Here is a 10,413-nt window from a genome sequence, read left to right on the forward strand (position 1 = left end):
ATTTGCAGCTCTGCCAACCCTGCACACTTAGAAATCATGAGTCGGTTGCTAAAAATCTTGAGATTTATCATAAATAAATAGATGTAGGGGTATTTCAGCTTGCTTTCTGACAGCTGTGGTGCCGGGTAAAATCGATACCCGCCTTCTGGATTTCTCTGCAACCCCAGTGGCCTGGGACTTGTTATCTAATTTTAATGGCATGGCAGAAATTTTTGCTGACATGCAAGCCTTTGGGTGTTGAGACTTTGAAAAGATGCACCAAATGTTCGGAGTCTTGTGGATAAAACAGCACGAGCTGGCAGCACGGGCTTTGGGGAGCAGCGATGGGATAAGCACACCTTGTCCTGGGGCAGACTAGCTCTCCTCCTGGGACCGGAGACTCTCTTGTGTCTGCTCACCTTAGGGGCAGGAGAAGACAGTCTCAAACAGTTAAGGAGCTTGCTTGGCTTTTAGTGGTATTTGGAGTTTGAACCTTGTTCTTGCTGCCTTAATGAAACGGGTTGGTTGTTAGGCCCATCGCGCTTATGGAGGATGCTGTTAATGGAAATCCCAACCCTGTCCCTGAAGCTTTAGGTGTTTGTTTAAATGGGTTTTGGTTTGTGGTTTTTCTGTTGCGTTTTGGTGTTTTGTTTGGTTTTTTTTTTTTAATCCTGAGATGATTGAAACAAAATTTTAAAAGTAGTCTTTTGTGAAGGTTTTTGCAAGTTTCCATGGAGCAGATGGGATGCATGGTCACTGCTAATGTTTGTACTACTGAGAAATTGCCTGATAGACTTCATACTGACATGAAGGAACCAGCTGCTGAAGAAACCTGTTTATGAAACTTTTGCATTGTAAGATTTTTTTAAAAGACTATTTCAGATGCTTCTTCAAGCATTTTATTTTGAGGGCAAAATATTTTTGGAGGATAGAAGGCAGCTGAATAATTAATATTGCTATAAGTTCCTTTATAGGACTGAAAAAAGTTCATGGTGTAAAGAAAAAACAAACCCAAGGTCTCTACTTCTTAATGAATAAGTGTGCTTAAGTGTTGAAAGCTTTAATGAGTTAAATGATCTTTATTTTGTTCAGTTATGGAAGATCTTTATTTTAAATTCTGAAAAAGTATTAATTACTTTTTCCTCTCTCTTTTCCAGGCAGGATTAGTGATTCGACACGCTGATTCTGCCCTGTGTGAATTCATCTCCTGAACACCTGTGCCAGGTACTTTTCTTTCATTGCCTGTTTGTGCTGCCTGTGCTCTCTTTCCATGTAATGCTACTTCAGACAGGTCTTTATGCTCTAATAGGTTCTGTGTTTGGATCTTAATCTTGCTTTCAGGGCTCTAATAGGTACTGTGTTTGGATTTTAATCTTGCTTTCGGGAGACTGAGCTCCATATATTGCCCCCCTCTTGCTGGCGTCCCAAATTTTTTTTTTAATTGCAAGAAGGTGCCTTCTGCTCGTGGAAACTGGGGGGTGATGGGGCCCTTGGAAATAGGGACTGGATATTGCTGTGGTTCGGAGTGAATCGAATGGTACGTGGAGGCCTTGTAAAAACCAGAATCTTTCATTCCATTTGCTGAAGCAGCACGTGATGAGGGCTGGATGAAGGACCTTGGTGTCCCTGCTGATTTCGGTTGTACTCTCACAACTGTGACCGCTGTGCCTGTGAAAAGCAATCGACTTCCCAGCTGTTTCTTATCACAGATGTAGCATGTCAGGAGGAAAAGCCCCATGTGTGACCTGAGACATCCCACATTTCTGAAGCGTCTGAAATACTTAAATATTTTTGTCGAGCTGATCCCCAGTCTCTTTTCATCACACTGAAGTTATGGCATGCTCTGATGACCACAGAGCCCAAGGCAATGCTGAGTTCTGGCTATATGATTAAAGTGTGTGAAGTACTTCACCCATTTACATGATGGTTTTCATATGTTTTCTTATTGGTATTTACTACTATACGTTACCTCTAACTATTTCCGCTTGGAAATGAGCGTGCGGCTGCAAAAGCAGAGCAGGGAGAAGAAAGTGAGTCAAATTTGCCCTCTTGCCCCGCACAGGGAAAATGATGTAGTGCATAGGCACCGAGCCATTCCCCGTCACACGGTCGGGATCATCCTCCGTGAATATTTTTCCATCTAGAATTTGCTGATCTGCTTTGCTGGTATTTTTTGACCACACTTCTTTGTTTATTCCCCAACCGCTTCGGATGAGCAAAAATTGCATTGGCAAGAACATTTGTGGGAAAGCAACATCACGTTGCATACTTGTGCGAATAAATATTCACCAGAGAATCCACGTCGAAAGCACTCGCACGGCCGCTTGCGAATTCTCTTCCGATTACTCACCAAAGAGACTTGTTGAATGTTTATAGCTGTTTGGTGGGCAACTGGCAAACAAGTTGGGAAGACTTGTAATTTGTCTAAGTCTTTGATCGTCAAGTCTGGGATAGAAATGAAAGCATCTGGCTTGGGTTGACTGAGTGGCACTGGTAGCCCAGACTCATAGCGACTCATTTCTGTCTGTAGCAACTCCAGTTTGTCTGGTCAGGCTATTCATCAGAGCTAAAGGCTGGAGAAATTTGTGGAAGAATCGCAGTCTGTTTATAGATTGTTATGACTTAAACTAAGAGCTGGATTTGCTGGGTAAATGAACAGAGCGTTATTTCACCAACATTGGGGAAATGTGAAGGCTGTATTTACCATTCAGTTTTGAGCGTTCTTGAAGCACTTTACCAGTTCATGCCTGTGCTTCTGGAGAGCTGTTATTGAATGGTAATCATCTCTTGGGAGTCCCAGATTCTCTGCTCTGGGTGCCCTGCACTGATGGATGCTTTTATCTGGTTTTCTGCTTCTCTCCTTGCAAAGCACTGGGAAAAGCAGCTGTTGCCTTTGGTACTTGGACAGATTGGGCTTCACAACTGAGTAAGCTATCACTACTTGATTGCTCGCGCTGTTTCCCTGTGAGTTTTCCTGTAGAGGAGAAGAAAGCACTAATAAACTCTTCCAGTTGCGGTTCTGTAGACAAATGTGGGTTTTGGTGGACACTTTTTAAATGGAGGTCAACTGTCAAAGAAAAGTTGCCTCATCCTTTAAGGATCTGGTTGACAAAGGTAGCTGAAATAAAGTTGGATGGTTTTTTGAAGTGCTGGACATGTATCTGAAGAAAGCAATTAGTGTTTTACAGCATAACATGCACACACCAAAGGGATTAAGAATTGGCTGATACATCTGAAGAAACAGTCATCATCGGGGAGCCCTCATGAAATAAGAGAGGTTGCTAGTTGGGCTTTGGGGAGCTCGGTGCGTTGTTATTCCATCGTCTCATCGGCGGCCTAAAGTCACGATAAAATTACTGCTGATGAAGCTTTTGTACAGCTCACGCTTTGGCTGGGAAGCGCGTAGTGGTGACTAAAGCAGTAATGCCGTGTGGTCTGGAAAGCTTGGTAAGCTCAGCCCGTGGAAATAAAACCTGCTTTGATGCAGATATAGCTCCACATCAGGGACCGAGGCAGGCAAGCGGTACCGATGGCACTGCTGGCTGTGCTGCAGAAATAAATGCCTTTGTGAAGGGCAGAATGAGCTCCCAGTGTGCCAGGCTGGCAAAAAAAAGGCCAGTGGGATGGCTGGGATGTGTATGCAGGAGAGCCACGTGTTACCCCTCCAAACTGTGTGGGTTTGGTCCTTTTTTTACTTTTCTCTTCAAAAAGTTGTCAACAAATAGAAGTCAATGTGGTAAAGGGCTAGAAAAGTTATTTGAAAGCTGGGGAAAGCAAGATGTTTAAAAGCTCTTAATCTACTGAATTTATATATATAAAAAAAAGTGACTTGATATTTATGCACTGGGATGACTTTGAGAGAGAAAACTTTGGAAACAAAAGGAAAAGAGAGAGTGAGAATCCTAGCTGGAAGCTAAACCCCAACACATTCAAAGCTAGATACAAAGCACGTATTTCTGAGTATGAATGCCACAGGGGATTTACTGTCTCTTGGTGCTTGTCAAATCGAGCCTGCCTGCACGGGAGGGGTGCTTTTGCCAGGACCCAAATGAAGCTTTAATTGTAGGGCTTTAGTTCTTGGGCTTTATAGAGCCGGGTGAGTGGGTGAAATGTAATGGTTGGGGTGATGCAGGAGGTCAGAACAGATGATATCATGGTCCCTTCAGGACTCAAAGCTTTATGAATAAGTGCATTTGAAAATCCTGTTATATCCTAGTGGAAAGGACTGGTGTTCCTTGAGGTTAAAAGGAGAGATTAAGACTTTTAACCACGATAATATCCTTGTTGGCTGGAGTGTTGCAACAGGCAACGCTGGCTCAGCCCACCCTGTCTCCCTAGTACGTTCATCCAAGGAGCTGAAGCACTTGGGGCTAATGCTCATCACCAGCTCTACAGCTGTGGAGTTTTCTCTCATTACAGATCACAGAAAACAACATTTAGATGAAAGACTGGTCAAGTAAAACAGTTGGTTCTTAGATATCTTTAGGTGTCTTTACAGAATGAATTTTTGAAATCGAGGGTAGTTTTATGCCTTGCTCCAGGAGCTCTGAAACGTGGGCAAGCTGGTTTTGTCAAGGCAAGGGAAACTCGGGGGATATTTTTCCTTCCTTTCATATCTGTCTGATCCTTTAGACGCCTCTGCAGGTACCATTCTGCTTGTCCTGTGTCCAGTGTTCCCTCAGAAGAGAGCTCTGACGAGGTAGAGAGTGATAATAAATCCCCCACCCGCCAAAACCATTTGTTCACTTACCAAAAGAAATACTTTTATTTTGGGAAAGCAAATATTTTAGGCTTTGCGTAGCAAAACCAGGAAAAAATGTTTTTCAGGTCAGATGTCTGACTTGTGATGATTTGAATCCAGTGCTACAATAGCTTGCGATGAAGGCAGGGGACTGATCCCAGTGATGCCCTGCTCCCTGGAGTCCCTGAAAACAGCAGAGCATTTTCTTTTCCAGGCTGCAATGTGCCCATCTTGCCTTTCCATTTTGCTTCTGTTACTGTAGAACTGAGTAAGCGAGTTTCATTATCTCTATTGTGTTAAATGGTTTCCAGATCAGAGGTAAGTGCCTCTAAGCAATAGGTAAAATAATGGCATCCGTCCGCATCCCTTTGGAATACGGACGAAGGATGCTGTGTATTTGTTGCTGCGATGTTGTTACCTCTGTAGCTCGTGTGGCCTGGAGACAGCGGGCTCGGAGTCCGTGACTCGTGATTAGGGGTTTTGGTGGTGGTCTGTCTTTATTTTATTGTTGTTGTTTGGCTGCAGCTGGAGAGGAAATACCTTAGCCTTGTCAGCTGAAATGTAAACAGAATGTCCATCATCAATCAGGAGTCATTGAGGTTCATCTGCTCTCGGGTTCTCTCATAACCACGGGAGAAGCAGATTAACGTGAAAAATACTGGTGCGTGCATGTGGTTTTGTGCATTTAAAGCTAACCAGATGTTTGAAACATCTTTCTGAAATACAGATGATGATATAATGACTCCATAGTAATCGAGAGCATTGGCAGGGGAGACATGAATATCCCTCAGTGTGGCATGTAGAGATGAACTCCTGATTCGTAGGCTTGGATGAGTTCAGGAAGTTCACAGGCTACCTAAGGACAAAAGATTTTTGTTCCAGGCGTGCACTCTGTCCTTGGTAACGCACAACGCTGCTGAACCCAGAACGTCTTCAGGTTATTTAATTTAAGAAAAGCCTCCGCTTGGCGATCGACTTGGCGCTTGGGAGATGCCTCTAATCCAGAGGCTTTATACAACGCTCACTCGGCTGTGAAGCCCCTTGGGCGGTGAGGGGGTCGGAGGGATGTGCTGCGCTGGCTGCGGTCGCAGGACGGCGGAGAGCCGTGCTGGCCGGGGTGGCGGCGGCGGGGCTGGGATGCCCGGTGCCAAGCGCGCTGCTGTTCCTACGATGTGGCGCTCGCCCGATCCTCGAGCACAGAAAGAAGAAAAAGCACACGAAACCCAGACACGATGACTAGACTGATATGTGTTTTGGCCACTTACCTCTAGGATTTTTTGAAAGCTAAAATGTGAATGGGAGGGAAATAAAATGCTCTGGGGTGCAGGTAATCTGATATGGAGGCATTGGTCCCAGTTCCTCAGTAGGAACGTTATTTTCTTCAGAGAAGCTGTGCATACGTTTCTCTTTATACCAAATGAACAGATAGCAATTTCCTGCCTTGCTTAGGTTTCCAGGCCATAGTCTGCCTCTGTCTTTCCCCGTTGCAGAAATTCACGGCAGCGTGAGGAATGCGGCATCTGTCAACACGTGGTGCAAGAGAAATACAGAAGCCTAAAACCGGGACTTGACAGGAGGTGGATGACTATGTTTCAAATAATAAAATACCTTTTCCTGTTAATTTTGTTTGGGCGGGTTACAGGAGGAGGGGAGGAAGGCTATAACGAATGCCGTGCTTTTGTGCCGGGAGGGCAGGGAACGCGTCAGAAATGCAGCGGGTAACGGAAGGGTGTCAGCCTGGGGACGAAAGCAAAACGTAGCCCATGTGGTCCACGGCAAGGTAAATCTGGAATGGCTTTGTGAAAGTGAACAAACTTCAGCAGCATTTAGTCTTGAGCAACTGCAGCTCTGCGTGCTTTCTAACCTTCATTACACCTGCCTGCTGGCTTGCTTTTTTTGGCTAGAGCCCCGCTTCTGTCCCTTCTGTTTCTTCTGCATCTACTTAGTAGCAGACCAAGATACCTGAAGTGTTGGGACCCGTTTTCTGCCTGATGTACAAGTTTGCAGCACTACAGTGTCGCTCTGATTTCTAACCAGTTACTTTACCACTAGATTTAATCAGAGAGGTTTTGGATCCATTTGCTTAAACCTTAAATACTCGGCTAAATTTGAATGGCTTCTCCAGCCTGGCTTGGACCTGCGAGTCTTCTGAAGGTCTTTACGCCGTGTGTAGTCTCTGTCACCCCTGGTTTCTGCAGTACAGATACCCGCAGCAAAAAGCTGTTGTCCTGTGTGGGGTCAGCTCCAGTCTTGTAATGTCTGAAAAATGATAACGTTGATAATTGTGGTGAGATAAATGGCTTGGTTTTCTGCTTTTTCTGAAGGAAAAAAAGGGGGTGATGCTGGTCACTGAAGTGAAGGATCACCTAAGGTGTTTGAAGATGCTGATTTAATTGGCAGGTTTGCTTCTAGCTCCACGGTTAATTCTCTAGAGAAGGTCTAATTGCTTGGCGCTAGCACAACAGTTTTCATCTGCAGCACATGACTAATTTGTGCTGCTTCATCCCCTGAGCCTACAGAACAGTGCCCTCTCGTGTGCGGCGCAGAGATGAGCTGGAAATGATGAATCCTGTTCCAAACTGGACAATTTTTGGAGTGTCAGTAAGAAATTAAGGCTGACCCGTCACCACATATTACTTTGCTCTTTTTTCCTCTTGGTGTTCTATGTGGCACGATGGCTGTAGAGGCTCTTGTGTACTGAGATTTCAAAATATGTAAATGAATGAGCACTTTTTTTTTTTATACTTCATAGTTCAAGACACTGAATGAATTTCTTTATCCTAGCGGGGGGGGGGAAAAGCCTAAAGGTTTTACCTATTTTCCTGGCTCTCGTGCTGTAGGTAGCATAGACTCCAGTGATCTGCGTGCAGATGGCAGCAACTGTGCTCGTGGGCCAGAAACTGGAGAGCGAGGTGTAGAACGCAATTTGGGGATAGCTCCAAAATAAAAGATTCAACACAAATGTGTGTATTACACATTGCTGGGTGGTTTTTGCATTGTTGCTTGTCGCTGTAGTGGGACTGTTTCAAATGCTTAGTGAAGCTGAAGTCCTTGGTTTGCCATAGGCTCTACAAATGCGAGAAACCTGCGTGCTCTCTCCTCTGCTGCTCTTTTAGCATGCTCTCCCTCCCATTTTTGCTATGCAAAAACCCAGTCATTTTGCTGGCTGGGCTCCGTATAATAAATTGCAGTCTCCATATGGTAGCAATGGTCCTTGTGCTCTTCTATCTCTAGCTATTGTCGTGTTTTACTCTTAGCTACTCTTCCAGTTAGCTAACAGTTCGTCTTCTCTCTCTACAGGGACTTATCTGAGTAAAGTTATCCAGCCTAAAGCTCTTAGCTGCTTTATACAAAGATGTTCTTTTTATATATGGCTGGATATGAACAAATAAACGTAATCAGACCAGTATGTATAATGCTGGCATGTGGATTAGAAATGCTGTAGTGCTTTTTTTGACTAGTGCTACAATAAAGGCACCTACAAATTGCTCCCTTCGGACAAGATAGACCGGAGCTGACTGTGTGCAGCACGTCCTTTGGTTGCATTGTGCTGCGATGGGCAGAGTGGTGTCGTAGAAGAACCTGTGCTAGGAATCAACTTGGGTTGGGGGGGTGCTTGCTTTCTGAACGCATTTAGGGATAATTAATCTAGGGGTAAGACTTAAACCTTTTATGAGGCTTAACCCTGCTTCTCTGGTGCCTCCAGACTTTGTTGCTGTAGAAGGAGAGAGTAGAGTCAGCCTTTTTTGTACTGTGGGATGGGAGTGTTTGTCTAGCTAGATGTATTTAATCTCTTAAGAGGTGGAAGAATGCATGTTAAATAAAAAACATTAAGTTTGGGCACTTTCTAGAATTGGGTGTGTTTGCCTGATTTTTAGGAAGGGTGATGTCTTTGGATGAAGGATACATTTTGCGGTCAGATTCCCTTTGAGCTTACTCCAATGGCTGAGATTCGATGTTTGGATCCAGGATGCTGCGTTCAGCCAAGGGAAGTCATAAGGGGAGTGGAATTGCGTAAGCCAGAGCCGCGGTCCGTGTGGGTGAGCCTCTGGAGCGCAGGGTCCCCTTCAGCAGGGCTGCGGCTGAGGTGCAGCATCTGCCCTTTGGGATCTCGCTGGCGAGCTGCGAGTTGCAGCTGATGGCGTTTCCCCATGCTTGGTCCCGCTTTGCTTCCAGCAGACTTGCATCAGTCACTGCTTCTGAGGATGCAGCTTCCAGAGTGGTCCTTCTGATCGGTGGTTGGTAGCTCCCCCGTTCATAGTGAGAGGAATACCTACCACCTCCTGCACCAGCTTGGCGGGAGAAACGATCGAACTTCTCTTTGGCCAAGATAACTGGAACAACAGAAAGCACCGCTCAAAGCACTGGCCTCGCAGAAAGCCCAAATCCGACCTGACTCGGGGTAATGCGAAGGGTATTCCCAGAGTGCGGCTGCGAGTACGGGGCTGGAACCCTGACCGGCTTGCGGGTGTGCGAGTCTGTATGTGTCAGAATTGGCAAATGGGCCAGGAAAAATCCACAGAAGCAATGGTGCTGTGCTCCAAAAGATGCCAAGAGGTTTCTCAGGCAGAGTGTTGGCTATGGAGGTAGGCTTGGAAATGTCTACGAGGAAATTCTCCTTCTGTTCCTGCTTGAGTCAGGGAAAAATGACTTTGTGTGCACATTTTTCAGTTAAAACGGAAGCTTCTTGACTCTTTCTCTTGGAAACCGGGCAAGAAGATCCTGGGTATTAGCTAACCATGCAGGTTGAAAGGGCCAATACTGCACCTCTGATTCTTCTGCCTGTTACTTGACTACCAGAGCCTTTGCTCTGAGCTTGCCATCGAATCTAAAGCAGACGAGCGGCGCTGATCCTACTGTTCAGACCAAGGCTCTGTGTACGTTGGAAGCGGTGCAGAGATCTTCAGATAGAAGCAGTGTAGTTGAACGATGCCCCGGTGCCCTTGCTGGGAGGCTGGGTCTCGTGCCACTGAGCGCGGGGCTGGTCCATGGTGGTCTGGGCTGGTCCATGGTGGTCTGGGCTGGTCCAGCAAGCATGCAGGTGGCTGCTGAGGGCTCCGAGCTCTAAATTTCCTGCCTGTTATGGGTGTAACACCCAAATTGTCTCCCCTAACATTGCATTTGTGTGCAAAGGCTGTAACAGCGGTTCCTTGTTCTTATAATCCTTCTGCTCGGATAAAAATCAAATCTTAACAAATGTGAGCACATGAGGACTAAAGACTTTTATTACAATATCTTTTTAATTATCAAGGTGGGGAATCACATTTTACAAACTACAATAAATTCAATTTTATTATGGTTTGTGTGAGGACTTATTTAATAGTAGATTACACTAGACACTAACAAAATTCTTTTTCTTAAGGTTTATTTGTCGCTTGTTAAACTCTAGAAGAATGAGCTGTGAATTGAACCAGAAGGTTACAGATATAATCCAAATGATGGCTCATATTTATGGTTTAGATTAGCCTAGCTTAATTCCAGATTGCGAACACTTCTAACATCTGTGAAATCCAAACCAGGCAGTTATGCTTTATTAAGATCTAGCTTCTACTATTTCCAATAGGTAACTTGTGAAGACTCAAATACTGAATTATGGCTGTTTGTTTTGGAAGGAGCTTCACTTATTTTTCTTTTGTCTGTACTCATTGATAATCCTGGTGTTATGATAGCTCAGGGCTTCTGTGGAGCCTGCT

This window comes from Platalea leucorodia, assembly GCF_965183815.1.
Source record: "Platalea leucorodia genome assembly, chromosome: 8".
Lineage (NCBI taxonomy): Eukaryota > Metazoa > Chordata > Aves > Pelecaniformes > Threskiornithidae > Platalea > Platalea leucorodia.